The sequence below is a fragment of the Maniola jurtina genome, chromosome 16 (genome assembly GCF_905333055.1).
Source record: "Maniola jurtina chromosome 16, ilManJurt1.1, whole genome shotgun sequence".
In the NCBI taxonomy this organism is placed as follows: Eukaryota; Metazoa; Arthropoda; class Insecta; order Lepidoptera; family Nymphalidae; genus Maniola; species Maniola jurtina.
Genome location: NC_060044.1, coordinates 4,022,372 through 4,039,067, shown reverse-complemented (window position 1 = coordinate 4,039,067; position 16,696 = coordinate 4,022,372). Strand labels below are relative to the sequence as shown.

At 35.3% G+C, this 16,696-nt stretch overlaps 1 protein-coding gene across 1 annotated transcript in view; it reads left to right on the top strand.

Moving 5' to 3' along the window:
• The window catches only part of LOC123873025 (B-cell lymphoma/leukemia 11B), a 64,139-nt gene that overhangs the window by 24,329 nt on the left and 23,114 nt on the right, over positions 1 to 16,696 (top strand). The window lies entirely within an intron of this gene.

Below are 16,696 nucleotides of genomic sequence, written 5' to 3'. Positions count from 1 at the left end.
TTATAAGTCATCCATCCATTTAGATCCAAAATCATATTCATTCACTAATACCATTTTCGCAGTGACATGCACTTTTTGCCATTCAAATGGGGGACAGTTGTACTTTTTCTGTATGAGACTTTCGCCGGAGTGTCTCTGGTACCCATACCATAGGCGATTACGCATATTTTCGCTCACACGTTATTAGGGGTGGCGTGTGTGAAAAAAATGTACTATTATAAATAAAAGGAGCTCCACAAAGGGATGGAAGAGCGATCGGGGTCACTAGGAAACGGCGGTTTTGATACGGGGTTTTTTTACCTGGCAGACTGGGGTCTTTTTTTAATAACATTTTTGGGTCTCAAATTTTATGGTGCTAGCCAGTCAGTCTGTGTTCATCTGCGAAGATGATCACATGCTTTATGACGTCAAGGAGACTTGAAGTGAGTGCCCAGTGGTCTCTTGGACTTGTAAGATTTTGACTTCAGTGTCTCGCGAACTTCTTCACTTTGGACTATAAACTTTTTGAGTGAACTGAAGATTGAAGAAGAAGATGGATTTGTCGATACGTAGTAAGTCAAGATTTTCCGACTCTGGCATCTTCGTAAGACGTAAAGGTACTCTCATTTTTGTGACTTATTGTTATATTTTTCAAATATTTTTGCTTTAAAACCTCCATTGATAAGACTTTTCATTAATTTTTTTTTATTAAAAAAGATTCTACTTCTTCAATTTTTATTTTCCGGGCTACGTAAAATCTTAAACTTTAAAGAATTTTCTCGTCAGTACATTTTTTTTATGATTCTTTCAGTATATTCTAATGTATCACTTATTATTCTTTGCCATAAACTCACATAATCAGAATATCAATAGTAGTAGAATAACTAGAACTATTTCTACAAGAATCTGTCCTACGTCGCGAATGTATCGGGAGTGTCTATTTACATGTATAACTCAATGAATAGAAGCTAATACAGATGGAGGGGTAGCTATAAATGAGGCAATAACCAATGCAGAAGACAAATTGGAAAGTAATAAGGCAGTGAAAATGATATCTGGCCCGGAACATATCTCTATGTGGAATCAGAACGAAACTGATCCCATTTACATTAACATATAAATGAGTAAGTAAGTGGACTGTTCCCTGTAGCTTATTTATTCCTTGATCGAACTTTAGTGTTTTTGTCGTAAATTTTTTATGGAATGGACTATTAATTTTTAGCGACAGTGTATGGATACGGATAGGTAGGTAGCTATATGCTCTAATAAGCACAGCTAGTTTAGTTAAGAAATATTATAACTTACTGACAAAATGAGTAATTAATTATTTTATTAGTGATCAGTGGCGTAACAAGTGTAAATTAAAAATTTATAACACCCCCGACAAGTGAAGGTAACAGTAACTAGAAAAGAGCTGATAACTTTCAAACGGCTGAACTGATTTTCTTGGATTATAGCTAAGAACACTCTCGATCAAGCCATCTTTCAAACAAAAAAAATTAAATTAAAATCGGTTCATTAGTTTAGAAACTACGATGCCACAGACACACACATCAAACTTATAACACCCCGCTTTTTAGGTCGGCGGTTCGTAAAAATAATTTATAGTAATAATAATACATTTTGTATAGAGTGCGAAAAATTGTTTCTTTAAAATAATGGTAAGAAATAGAATAGGTGATACATAATATGATAGTAACATTTCCCATGCGTTGGTGCATCGTTCTAGAGTTGAAACTTTGCACAGGTTTTGTTGACACTTGCGTGAGGATTTCTGAGACAGTGCCATCAACATACGAAAGGTGGCTAGTGAGTTGTTTAAACAAAATTCATGCCGGTCATTATTTAGCTGAATTTCTGGCTGTGCTTCATCGATAGTAGGTATAAGTAATAAATGTAGTAAATGTAATAAAATAATAAGAAAGTAACTACTAACTAAAATGCAGCAATAGTTAAACTTGCCAAGAAACCTTAACACTACAATATCAACATTTTATAAGCTATATGTAAAAAATTATTTTAGGAAGATATATAAAGTTTTAAATAAACTACAGATGGGACAAAATGCCCAAGACACAAGTTAAGAAAAAGAAGCCCATTAGCTACCTTTGACTAAATATTACAATTAACAATTAAATCTTTATTAAAAATAAATTCTTCTTGTATAATATAAGGTGCAGTTCTAGTATGTACCTAACACCTATTAGGTATTCATACTAGAACAAACATAATTTCAGTTAAATTAACTAATCTTAAAAGTTAGTTCAGTAGCCTACATTACCGACCCGTAAAGTGTACATAAATCTAGGACACAATAAAACAAATACAAAGAACCTCCATTTACTTGGGTCAATTTAATATCAAGCTTCAAACCATAGGGGTATAACGGGTGTAATAAACAAAAATGGGAATTTTTCTTTTTTAATGCTATGCTTTTCAGGAGATATGAAAAACTAATAGTTTTTGGCATCCTGAAAAATAAGGGTTCTGCGGATACGCCTCTGGCGTTAGCCTACGATACTTCCATAACAGCCGGTCTATATTTTAGATAAATCTCTTTGGTGTTTTAGATATGCCTTCCTCCGCTGCATTGACCGCAAATTTCTAGCGGAGGTCATATGTCAAAATAATGTCCGCCATGGAATAGGCAGATAGGCTAAGAGCTGGTGGGCGCAAAAATTACGAAGTGCCAACTTTATAATAAGTTTTTATCATTATAAAACATATAACAATTTCACTTATTCTTTATCTAAGTTTGAATTAACATGTCAGATTATACAAGAATTGTATTTTTTAGCGATTTTGTAGAGTATGTACAAAATCCAAATAATTTAGATTATATCATCATCAAAGTCTAGGCCATTTATTCAAAGTAGGTACCTATCTACCATTGTACACTTTTTCATACAAGTTTATCAAGTATTTTGTCAGAAAACAGGATTTAATTTTCCAAAAAAATGTTCAAATCCTGAACGAGTTTTATTTAAAACGAGGAAAACACTGAAGCTCTTAATTATACCACTTTATCCCAGAAATAGGTTTGCTTAGCTGATAGAAATCAAAAACAGTCTATAAAACTTCGGTAGGTACTTGTAAGTATATCATAGGTAGATATATAATAAAATGAAATGCGAAAGCGTGTTTGTTTGTTGGTTTGCCATTTAGTCACGCCACGATATAATTTTTTGCCTGGTTATCGTTACAAATTAAGCTACTTTTTAAGAGAGTGATAATACCCTACTAAGATACTTTTTAACCCCCGACCCAAAAAGAGGGGTGTTTTAAGTTTGACGTGTGTATCTGTGTATCAGTGTATCTGTATACCTGTGTATCTGTGTATCTGTCTGTGGCATCGTAGCTCCTAAACTAATGTACCGATTTTTATTTTTTTTTTGTTTGAAAGGTGGCTTGATCGAGAGTGTTCTTAGCTATAATCCAAAAAAATCGGTTCAGCCGTTTGAAAGTTATCAGCTCTTTTCTAGTTACTAGGTATAACCTTCACTTGTCGGAGGTGTTATAAATTTTTAATTTAGGTACACTTGTTATCTCGAAAAATCAAAGAGTAGACAGAGTAGATAAACCTTAATACTCACGGGATTTTTAAAAACCTACGTTATAAAACACCTACTAGTTATTTATATTTTTCGTTACGGTCACAATTTCCCAAGAGCATGGAAACAAGAGATACAGTTTTTCCGAAAGCAATAAAAGTGGGGTTATATAGCGACGTCCGGTCGGGAGGACTGCCAAAGACTGCCAACCCTTACACCGAGCATAGTGGTCAATAATACCCCACCTTGTCATACCATTATCGACCTTATACAGTAAGCCTTAGAGGTTACACCGACCGCATGAAGAAAATTTTGCACGAAAACCAGTGCGAATAAAATAGTAGTTGCTCGGACTTGGCAAGCTGTTCTGTTTTAAAGCATTTTTAAGGCTATTCCGATGACATGTATATTTCTGTGAAAGAGAAAGCTTAAACTGTAGAATAATAATAAAATTGTCGATAGAGTAACTTATAGGGGATTATTTTGTCTGAAATTACATTTTTACACGACTGAGGCAAAGCCAAAAGGAAGGGTTATGATTTTAGCAGTCCTATGTATGTATGTAAGTATGTGGGTATGTATGTTTGTATCCAGATTCTGTGTGTTCCACCGTAGCGCCTAAACAAACTACTGGGCCAATTCTGATGAATGAGGTGTCAATCGATTCGTCGTAGAGGTCCGGGTGGCATAGGCTACATTTTATTTGAAAAAAATTGACCTAACGGATGTTACATGAAATAAGTGGGTGTCTCCAAAAATTTTTTTTTTTGCTATTGTATCGAGTGAGGTGTCAAATGAAAGAGGAGAAAATCCAAGTTTTCAATTTATCTTGTTATGTATAGATTTTTGAACTCTATTTGGGACTTATACGAATATTTGATGGTTAAATCAATTTAAGTAACCAAATCATTCACCGCCTGTTTGCCAGGCAGACATTGATTTACAGCATTGGAGAGGACGGCTTACACGAAGAAACAAATATGCTAATTAGTGTAGGAAAGGGTATATTAGGCAATTTTTTTTTAAATTTTTCTTTAAATTAGTCATTTTTATGGAAATCTGGCAAACCATAGATAATATGGAAAGCCATAGACATAAGATTTCAGAACGTGTTTAAAAAATTACATCTAGTTTGATTGGTTATCAAACGAGAACTAAACTACGTTTGTATGAGGGAGAGACTACCGTTAACACTATTATACCTAATGTATAAAAAATTACTTCTCACGCGCCATTTCAACTTTATCTGTCAAATTTCATGTCAAAAGTACGATTCTAGTCCTTATTTTGTGAACCGTACCTACTTTAGACCATGGCAGTTGACTCGTAGGGTTAAAATGGCGCGTGAGAAGTCATTTTTAACCCCCGACCCAAAAAGAGGGGTGTTATAAGTTTGACCTGTGTATCTGTGTACCTGTCTGTGGCATCGTAGCTCCTAAACTAATGAACCGATTTTAATTTAGTTTGTTTTTGTTTGAAAGGTGGCTTGATCGAGAGTGTTCTTAGCTATAATCCAAGAAAATCTGTTCAGCCGTTTGAAAGTTATCAGCTCTTTTCTAGCTACTGTAACCTTCACTTGTCGGGTGTGTTATAAATTTTTAATTTACACTTTTGTATGGACTATACCTATTGCCTACTAACTATGTTACCTTCCTATTGCGTATAATAATAATAGATATATTGCACGTAGAAAGTAACGTGTTAAGAGGGGTCTCTCCGTCACTCGCTCCATACAAACGTGGTTCCAATTTCATTTGAATATTAAGCAACCAAAGTCCATGAAATTTTGCAGACATATTCCAGTAACTAATATCTATGCCCGTGGTTTTCCAGATTTCTGTTAAAATATTCGGTTTCGAAGTTACAAGATCTTAAAAATTCACATATAAATATTTGAGCCCCTGCAATTTTAAAACTTCATATTTTCAGAAATATCTAAAACACCACGGGCATAGATATAAGTTTCTAGAATATGTACCTAATATGTATATATGAAATTGGAACTACGATTGTATGGAGTAAGTGACGGAGAGAGCACTGTTAAGTTTTTGGTTATTTGTCACGACACGAGAGTCAATAAAAACGCCACACCGGACTCCTTAGCTGCTTGCTACCTATACAACAACGCTATACCACGATAGGCATAGTGTTGTAAATAAAATTGTGATTCGTATCGTATCGTAGATTTTTATCGAAAAGAATCATCTTTTTTTTGCTCTCCTCTACAAGGCATTTAGGTTTTAGAATTCTAAATTTTCAGGTTACTAACACCCATATTCACAAACATAGACATATGAGGTCTCATAGTGCGCTCGAACGCACAGTGTCCGTTCCACCAATCAGATGACTGTATGACGTCAATTTACAATGATCTGATTGGTGGAACCTCCACTATGCGTTCGAGCTTACTATGAGACCTCATATGTCTATGTTTGTGTTAACTGCAGATAGCTAGTTGAGTTTGGTAAATTTTTGCAAGTATTCTATAAATTTTGTGTACAAAGTAAAGTAGGTAATCACGACTTGTTTTTGGTATTAAAACGTATCAATTCTACTGTTATAATAGGTTCTTATTATGTAGAATATTTTAGAAATTGTTGTACAAGCGGTGTTTACAAGATAAATCCTTAAAGGAGTAATTGAAGAATTTAATTTGTGATTACAACTCTTGAAGAGTCGTACCTTATCAAAAATTAAAGTTGTGAATTTTTAAAATATATTTTTTGCTTTTTTAATGTGCATCAAATATCGATATTGGCATAAAATGTATATTCTTATGGAGAATAAGATAGGATTCCACATAGTTCATACACTAACTACTACTACAGTAGGTACTGACCGATAGAAAACCATAGGTTGGAACCTATTTGCCTAGTAAATGCCTTCACGCTTTGAATTTAGGTACCTCCTTAAGTTAAACGAGGCATAAAACAAACGTTAGAAGGACGTTCGTATCGATATTTTATAGGTACATCACTAAAGAACATCCGTTAAGCGGACACTTAACCCCTAATCCTTGGCGCGGCAGTTTAGTCTCTCCCGGGCATTTATGGCAAAAATCTTAATTCTGTTCTGCCGTTAACTGCCCGCCTCTAATTATTGCTGCCAACTGTATCTATTACTTCGAGTGCCTTCCTATATTCTTATAGCAATAAAATTATAAGGCTTCGATTTCATGTACCTACCTATAGTGTAGAACTGTGATAATATTGACTATAGGGATCCATTATTCAGTTTATCTTTGGACTAGGAAATACGATTTCCGGACTTAAAAAATTGGCTTTTCAAGATTTAGGAAAAATCTGCGAAAATTTTTCTTACATTTTGCATCACAATTTAAATTAATACTTAATGGAATTTACCTTCTACTTGCCTACTTATTACGTAATATAATGTAGTAGATATTTGGGTTCGATCATGCTCGCACGCATCTGTAACTTTTCGGAGTTATGAGCGTTTTAACGTGGTTTTAAGCAATTAAATATCACTTGCTTTAACGCTGAAGGAAAACATAATGGGGAAACGTGCATGCCTGAGAGTTTTTCATAATGATCACAAAGGTGTGTAAAGTCAGCCAATCCGCACCGGGCCAGCGTGGCAGACTATGACCTAACTATACTCTTCTCATTCTTAGAGGCGACCCGTGCTCAGTAGTGAGGCGGCAATGGATTGATTATGACAAGGCCGATGTAGTACTTATTCAAAAATTTTAAAAACTTATCATCGTAGTCATAACAAACAAAATTAATAATAAATAGTTTTTCATTAATCCACGGTTTATTTTTTGTCTGCTACAGTTTCAAGGATTATTACTTCTCCATCTGAGATGATGTTACCTTATTTTCAAGTCCAACCGATACCACTAAAAATAAATTTTCAATTTTTACGTCCAATATTTTTCTATTAAGGGCTGTCCATCCCCAGGCGGAGTATCAGGTTACGGGCAAAAAGTGGAAATAAGAAAAAAATTCAAAACCCTCTAACGAAGAGGCCAATACACAGGAGAGCTCTGTTTTCCTCCGGTTATTCCCAATATTCGGCAAGTATTGGATATCAGTAACACGATTACTGACCCGGCCTTAATTCGATCAATTGTGGTCGCCATTTTTTCTGTCTTTTCGTCTTTACCTGTTTATGGAAACGTGGTAGAGTGATAATTTGTTTATACAGTTGTGAAGTAAATCCACAGACAATATTGACGACAAAGAGCGCATACCTACCTACCTAAGAATAAAAATTACAACTTAATATTTATATATAAATTATTCGAAGTATAAAATCTATGCAACGCACAGCTCAAACTACTTAGGTAGGTACATAATGGATGGATCGGGCATAGCATGCAGATAAGTTTTATGATGTAGACATGCGCTAAGAAAGGATTTTTGAAAATTCAAGCCCCAAGGGTGTAAAATAGGAGTTTGAAGTTTGTGTAGTTCATACGGACGAAGTCGCGGGCAAAAGCTAGTTTTATAATAAGAAACTGTTTACAATAAAATGTTATACTTACGTAACATATTTTTGACACTGTCCGCCGATCCCTTTAGCTCCCTTGGGCCAAAAAAAACAAGATGAAGATAATCAGGCGTTTTTGTCGCTCAGAATTACGTTGGATAATTTGATTAGCTATCGGTGGGCGCGAAGCGGACCCTTAAGAGGTAATCCTATTTTATAGGTACGCCTCTTTAATTTGATAGTCTTTAGCTGTTTTTATGGCACCTTCTGGATTCGTTTGTGTTTTATTTGTTTTTTTCATATCGATTGGTATCGCGTTCGCTACTACTGTTTGGATAAAATTATCTTACTAACTTATTTTCTTATGTTCTTTTGTAACAATCCATACTAAATAATATACTTATAATATTATAAATGCGAAAGTGTGTGTCTCGCTGTCTGTTTACTAGCCTTTCATGTCCCACATTTAACGTTGCCTAACGCCTTATTTACTTCCCCAAATTCATTTACCCACACTTTGACACACATACCAAAATGTCGGCGTAATAATAATTATAGGTAGGCAAACGATGACGTCATTAGTCGCTGTTGACATAGCCCGCCTTCCGCCTGAATGGGCTGGGCGTGGTGTTTACTGGCTCTTGGCTTGCAGGCCCTTGCTTATTCCTTACTTATAATTATAATTGCGCTAAGAATAGTACTGAATACTGGTACTTACTGGTATGTTTTCGCGTAAGAGCTGAAGGGGGAAAACGTAGAATTATTTTGGTACCTGGGTACCTATTAAGTTTTATCAGCGATGTTATTCAGTTAACTTGTAGAACTTAATATAATGTAAAATTCGAATTTTCAAATTTTTTGTTTTTCAAATTGGTGTAAAAACTATAATGTAGATACAGTTCTTGAAAGTCAATAAGGTGAGGTGGGTAGGTACCTACGTCAACTTAAAACTAAGGCTAAGTAGGTACGAGATTTCCAAAGGCGTCTCAAGAAATTCAGACGGGGTATTCTTTACAATCCACCTAGGTATCATAATATCTTACTTTTTTTTAATCCATCGATCCTGGCTTCCCTGGGCAAAATCAATGATATGTCAGTAGGTAATTACCTGTAACCTTACTATGTTAGTAAACGAAGGCTCATACCTAGGTACTCATACCACAGACTAAAATATAGTAAAAGTGCATCTAAAAAGTTAGACCCAGTATTGACACTGATTCTTCGTAAACACTGGACAGGAAGAAACCTTCCTAAAAAAAAACAAAAATATTTTCTAGATTTATAGACTAACCTTAGCTGCAACCAGACCTGCTGGCAAGACGTGATGATGCAGCCTAAGATGGAACGCGCTATCATAGTAAGATGCCTATTTACTCTTAACATGCACCTACTACGAACCTAAAAGAGGGGGAAAAACTGATGCCATAAGGGCGTTCCATAAAAATATGTGTGGAAAAAATCTATGTGGTCAAACGTCCATAAAAACAATTTTTTACTTATAGGTATCCAAAATATTCCCGTGTATAAAGAAAACTTAATTATTCCCAAGGTTTTGTCTTATTTTCAGGAAATATCAAATTTAAGTTTCAAAATAATGGTCATAATAAAATTCCTGATCAGCCGATCTCCATACAAAACCTAAGTAAGCCAAAATCGGCATGTAAACATTCCAAAAGGCACGGAGGAACCAAAACAAATTTTCTTAAACAATTTAATAAAAGTAAAACAAACTGAATGAGTCGGAATTTGCCGACAAGGCTTTATTTGTATGATCCTTTGAACTGAATGTCCATTTCCGACAACTTGGTCTCTGAATAAAGAGTTGTCAAAGACCGATGTCAAAATTTTATGGCTGTGAATTATAAATAAACGCTAAATTATTAATAGGGGTTGAATGTACTGAAATAGTTATTAGCATGAGATTTTGTTGGTAATTTTAAAGCCACGTCCACACGAATAAAAATTTGCGTCGAGTGTTGAACCACAGGTTGAACGCTACATCTGGTGTAAATCGCCGCATTTTCTTCCGTGTACAACGGCCACGCCGAGAAAAAATATTGCTTATTATTATTATTTACTTTTAAAACGATATAAGTACAGTGCAAAATTTTATTGATCTGGACGCAGCTTTAGGTTATATAATAATGTTAAAATTACATAAAGCAAATTGTATTAAACATATTTTGACCATAAATGGTGTTTCTATGTGCAAGTTTTTTTTTGTAGTTTGTTAGGAGGTTTTTAATAGGTACCAAAAATCTATCCTTATTTTATTAGTGCATTTTATCGGTAGAAGTTTTTTCGGTAAAAAAATTAGCCTAAAAATATGTTTAAACTGCAAATTAGGTAATAATTATTATCAGTTCTATTTTTAGATAGAGGTATGTATTAGGTAGATATTAAACTTAGGTAGGTCTAGTTTCAGATATAGTGAGTAGGTACTAAAACTATAGAACTAGATTTCATTACGAACTTATTCTGGAAGCACGCAAATTGCTCAGGCCAAGTAGTTACAATAACATTTGAATAGGACTCCATCGACTATTATAATAGAAATACAGTAAGTATATTGAAACTAATGCTACCGATCGAAACTTGTAATAATAGGGAAACCAAGATTTTAACTGTTGTAGGATAAGTCCTATGAATATAGTATAAAATATAGCTCTTTGTTGTACACACAAAATACATAACCAATTAATTGACAATACTGAAAATAGAGATGAAGTTTACATAATAATAAAATTGTAAGATTAATTTAACTTTACATTTTTTACTCTTTATCAAAATAATAACAGAAAATAATATGAGACACTTGCGTTGGTTTTGTGGTTGTGTTTGCTTTTTAATAACTTGTGGCAAATAAAAACGGTAATAAATACCTACACTAAAAGTGTAAATACTAAATCGTTTTCAGCAAAAAGCGTTGATCGATCGCGTAAATCGGTCGCGAGTTTTATTTATATCTAATTGAAGTGCTGTCAATATTGCCAGTGTCACAGAATAGACACACCCACACACACAATATCGATGTAGTCAAGTCAAGTGTCAGTATGCGCGATCAACTCAACGTCAGTGTGCCTAGTGGGAGATTTTTAACCTATTCGATCGCGTAAAAGTTAACTGCGTTTTGTATGGAATTGAAACAGCGCCATCTAGTGACAAGAAGATGGCGCTGTTTCAATTCCATACAAAACGCAGTTAACTTTTACGCGATCGAATAGGTTAAAAATCTCCCACTAGGCACACAGATTCAAGCATTAGGTTAGCTTTTACCGATATTATAGGCCATGTCTCACAAAATACCGGACATTTGGCCACCCTATTGGCTAACAATCACCACCCCCGCAGTATTCGGGTGTATTATTTTTATTTGGAGTTATTGTGGTGAAAAACGTTTGATTTCTATGGACAATGGGGTTCTCGTGATCCCCTGCCAATTAAGATTGGACACGGCGGTCACGTTGTGTCAAAGTTGGGCATATTTTTTGTTCTTTGTAGCGTTATGGATAGGCCGATCAATCTATTCTATTATAGTGTGTATGTAACCTATATTTTTGATGGTTTGATGTAATATGAATTATTTCTTTTGTCTGTTAACAGAGAATTCACTATGCTATTTTTTTAATATTTTTCCATCAAAATTTTCTTAGGAATTTTCTCCTGTTATTCTTTGAACAATGTTGAATATAATATGTACTTACTACTTATCTCTCTTATATTACAGTCTAAATTGAAATTTGAACCTTAATTTATATTTCGACAAGGCTGAACAATGAACATCTTCCTGGAAAGCTTACTCACTTAAAAGGCAAAAGCTGAAGAAGTAAATCTTTAGGCAGTAAAAGTGATGTGCCCAAACCTTAGATCTTCAGGATTACGAGACCTGAGCCAATTAGGGGCATCGCATAGAATCGCTACGAAGTTTGGTCGCCTACAAAAACTTTTAATACCTACTTATCAATGAGCGAGGAAAACTGACTCGTATTCTTTGCCCGCAAGTTTACAAAAATTACAGAGAATCGCGATGTAACAGTTGTTTTAACAACGCCACGTACAATGTTAACATTCCGACAGTCGCCGGCACAAAATGTAATTAATAATTTATGCGGCGACGGTCGAAAACTTCTAACACACAAGTTACTCGTGACCAAAAAGTACCTACCGCGAGTCCACCATTAGCGGGGGAGACGCTACATGATATTATTTATCTCTCTGACAAAGTACTAGACCACTGTATCCAACAAAATATACACCTCCAATCGATGTAAAGAAGTAGATATAAGTTACATACGCAAAATTGAAACTACCGCGTTTGAGTCGCATTTGTAGAGCGCTATCTCTTTCTTCTACTCTCACATGATTTTGTATTTTGCCTTTAAATCAGCGAGTATGCATTATATTATAAGCCATGTATGTGAATGCTGATATCTAAGTCTCCATTGATGACTGTATGAGGATAACAACCTTCAAATAGACGGCGAATCAAGATAATTCGCAAACGAGCCTCAACGCCAAGACTATAACTACTGCGACTGCTATATGAAGAAGTTAACATCTCCACATAAATTAAGTACACTCATTAATAATAATGAACTGAGTAAGAACTAAGAAGTTTTTGATAATTTTACTAAACTGTTTTGTTTTTGAAGAAATTCCAAAATAAATTCTCAAAAATTAAATAAGAAGTGTGCGTGAATACGAAAGAGAATTTGAACTTTAATATCGGACAAGATTATGTCGCCCTCTTGGCGAGTTGCTGAAAGACGTGACCTTTTCGCTCACGAAAAAACAAAGCAGATTTAACTGTCATGCCTCGATGTAGTAACGAGCTAATTTAAACTTTTCGGTTGTCTCTTAAAGGGGGAGCATCAGCACCCCCGACATCGTCACCTGAGGCGTTCGGGGCTAGACACGAGTTTTCAATAAGCTACGTGTATCTAAATATATTGCACTTACCTTATGATCAACTTGCCGATGCCCGCGACTTCGTCCGCGTGGATTTAGGTTTTTCGAAATCCCGTGCAAACTCTTGGATTTTCCGGGATAAAAAGTAGCCTATGTGCTAATCCAAGATATTATCAATCTCCATTCCAAATTTCAGCCAAATACGTCTAGTAGTTTTTGCGTGAAGGAGTAACAAACATACACACACACATACACACAAACTTTCGCCTTTATAATATTAGTGTGACTTCTGGAATATACCTGCTTAAAAATATTTCAATTAATATGATAGCTACCGAGTAGACCATAAAAGCTCTTACTTTGAGCACTTGGATTTTATTCCTTGTTAGGAACCACCACCAAGCTAGCTAGCGTTCTGGTTACACTCTGTATATTTATAAGATACTAGTTACCACAGAGACCAGAGTAGACAATAGTTCCTATAATATCATCGGTAAAGGCCGATTCACACCAATTGCGTATGCAGCACGTACCTACACGTGACACGTGCGTAGTGAATCGCGTGAACCTATAGACGTAGCTGCACGCATTACGTCTACGTGAACGTTCGCGCCACGCAAGCGGTATTACATGTTTCATACAGTTCCATACTACAACGCAATGGTAGATAAGTACGCGCTACGTCTACGCTTACGCCACGCTTACGTAGCCTGTGTGAACGAGCTGTAAAACCAATAAATCACTGTTTCACACCAAATAATATTGTGTGTGGGTGTGTGTATCCTATGGCGCATGTGATGACCAGTGTCCAGTCGCGTGCGGGGGTGGGGCCACGTAAATTTTGTCGACAAATCTACTTTAACGCGGTAAACCGATAGGGTTCGATTTGATAGGCGATCGGACCACTACCCGATTGTAAATAGACATATCTATGGTAGGTATTATGTGTTTCAAAATTTAAAACATAGGTAAGATTCTGACCATCACCTGCTTTGAATAAATAAATAATTTTGAGTTCTTTTTTTGATTACGAAGTATCTTGTGGGCAGCGACATCTACCTACTTATAGGAGGTATAGTATTACGCACTAGACGGGTCATTTCGAACAAAAAAAATCGGGTTGCAACTCTTTTTTACTCATAATTAGATGTTCGTGTCATATTATATACTAATTAACCTCAATAGTTCAACGGTTAAAGGAGCGGACTGAAATCTGAAAGGTTGCCGGTTCAAACCCCACCCGTTGCACTATTGTCGTACTGCTAGCACAAGCTTTACGCTTAGTTGGAGGAGAAATGGGATTATTATAGTCATCGCGATGAACTTGGCTTATTCTTTAAAAAAATTACAGCTTCATAGAATACAATTTTTAGTTACTGTACCAGAAAGTTGCCAACCGGATTCTATTGCTAAGCGTCTGCATATCCATCCATCCGTCCGTCCGTCTGTCAGCATGCTCTATCTCGTGAACTATATTAGGTAGAGAGTTGAAATGTTCACAGAATGTGTACTTCTTGCCGCTATAGCAACAAATAATAAAAATATCCATAATATGGTAAATTAAAAAAACTAAAAAGTACATAATATTACATACTAATACGTGATAACTACCTTCAGGACCCTTCGTGTGCGAGTCCGACTCGCATATTTTGACCGGTATTTTATTTAGTTTATATAAGCTGTGGATACTACCCGAATGGTATTAGGTTTACAATTAAAAGTCCTTATTAAAAATTAATTGTTTTACCACTGATACAAAGAACGGAAGGAAAGACAGCGGCCCGAAAGGAAGCGATCAAAAAACAAAACCATTTGCCACGAGCCATGGCATTGCCCAAATAAATTCCTGTAAAAAAAACTTACATCAATACGACACATTTACATAATAAACCCCCTAAACAAACTCAGGTACGACATGTAAACAAAGCGGTCGAATCACGTAGTTTTTTGCGCTGTATTAATTTAGTACTCCGGTTACAATCGTCCCCTGTATAACGCATTATAAGAAAGTACGTCCTACTTTCATCACAAAGAGATTGAAGGAAAAATATAATAATAAAAGCGTACGGAATGTAAGGGAGTCCGCATAGTACTTATGTAAAATTAGCTCTACCTCGCGTTGCTTTGATGTGCCGACCAATTGTATAAGTCTTGAATATGAAAGTGCCTTTATAATTTCACGGGCGCCGATGCCGGTGTCGACTTATTTATTAGGCAATTAAACGTACGTATAATGTATATAGGGCATGTAATTGGTGGGCTTTGTACATAGGGCATGCGTTTGAACACCAGAGTGCTGCAAAAGTATGGCGACAAGTTACGCAGAGTAAAAGTTTTGACGGAGGTGGCAAGCTTTTTTTTATTATAACATTTTTAAGGGGATTTTATAAGGCAAGGTTATTTACGAGTAGCAATGTAAGCACTAAGCTGATTTATTAGGTTAAGTTCAGGTTTTAAAGTAGTTAAATTTTATTCGCTTAAAATTTAATTATTCTAACAGAATTATTGGCAATTTTTCAGTTAAACATGGTTCTATCTCCTTATAATACCCAGCGTATAATAATCTAGCCCACGACTGAATAAAAACCCCCTTTTGTCGCAATATTTTCATAACGGAATAGATTTACTTTTGTTTAATCTATCCAGTTCTTATATAGTAATGTAGACTAGACTTACGCCTAGGTTCCTTAACTTAAAAAAAATTAAATTAAAAAACTCTAAATCAAGTTACCTACTTAAACACTAAACTTATATTTTTTATTTAAGTACGTACCAACTTCATCGGTGTATTTTTGAATAAATCTTACTTGACAATACAAAATTCTTCCAAAAATTCTTTGGCTAAATAATAACATAATAATCACAGGTATCCAGAAACCAGGCGGCAATACAACACGTCCATCAGAATGCTCTCTCTATTCAACCATTTAATTATTATAATAATCATAACCGAGTCAAAACATCCGATAAGTCGGACGCATCTGTTGTACTGATTATCTTATACCTGTCTCAACAAAGAAAATAAAAACCGGTCATGTGCGACTTGGCTTCGCACACAAAGGGTTCCGCAGTCCACACCATCGTATAAGAAATCTCAAACCAGTATAGTAAAAGTTAATGCAAGATAATGACGGGTAGCACTATCTTGATGTGTTTTAGTAAACTAATTATTTGGTCGGGAACACAAATTTTAAATGTTTTTGTGATGTGTATAAATGTTATGACAATTCTTGATTTTCGGATTTTTTGCTTTACTTGTGCTATAAGACATACTTGCCAAATTTCATGATTCTAGGACTAGCGGCTGAAATTAAAAACCAATCCACCTGTAATGTGCTGATAAGTTGCTCAGCAACGTTGTTATTTGTCAAAAATTGAATAGTCTTATTTGACAAGTAACAATGTTGTTAAGAAACTTATTGACAGAGATTACAGATACATAAGTTATTATTTTCGGCCGTTAGTTAGTCAACGGAAAGTACCTACCCTCTAAGGTTTTAATTGCCCCAAATTGACAGACACGACAGACAGGCAGACATACAACGAAGTGATTTTGTAAGACCCATTATACACAATCGCCTGACTGAGTTGCTAGTGCGTAATGAGTCTAAGGGTTCCTTGTTCCTTTTGAGGTACGGAACCCAAAAATAACCCTCTCAATACAAACCGCAAGTGAGACGGTCATTATACCATTGTGAGGTGGTCACCACAACTGACACCTTACGTCTGACGACCGTGACTGAGACAAGATATAATTAAATGTAATTTAGCACTCGAAGGGTTGAAAGCATGAAAGTGTCATT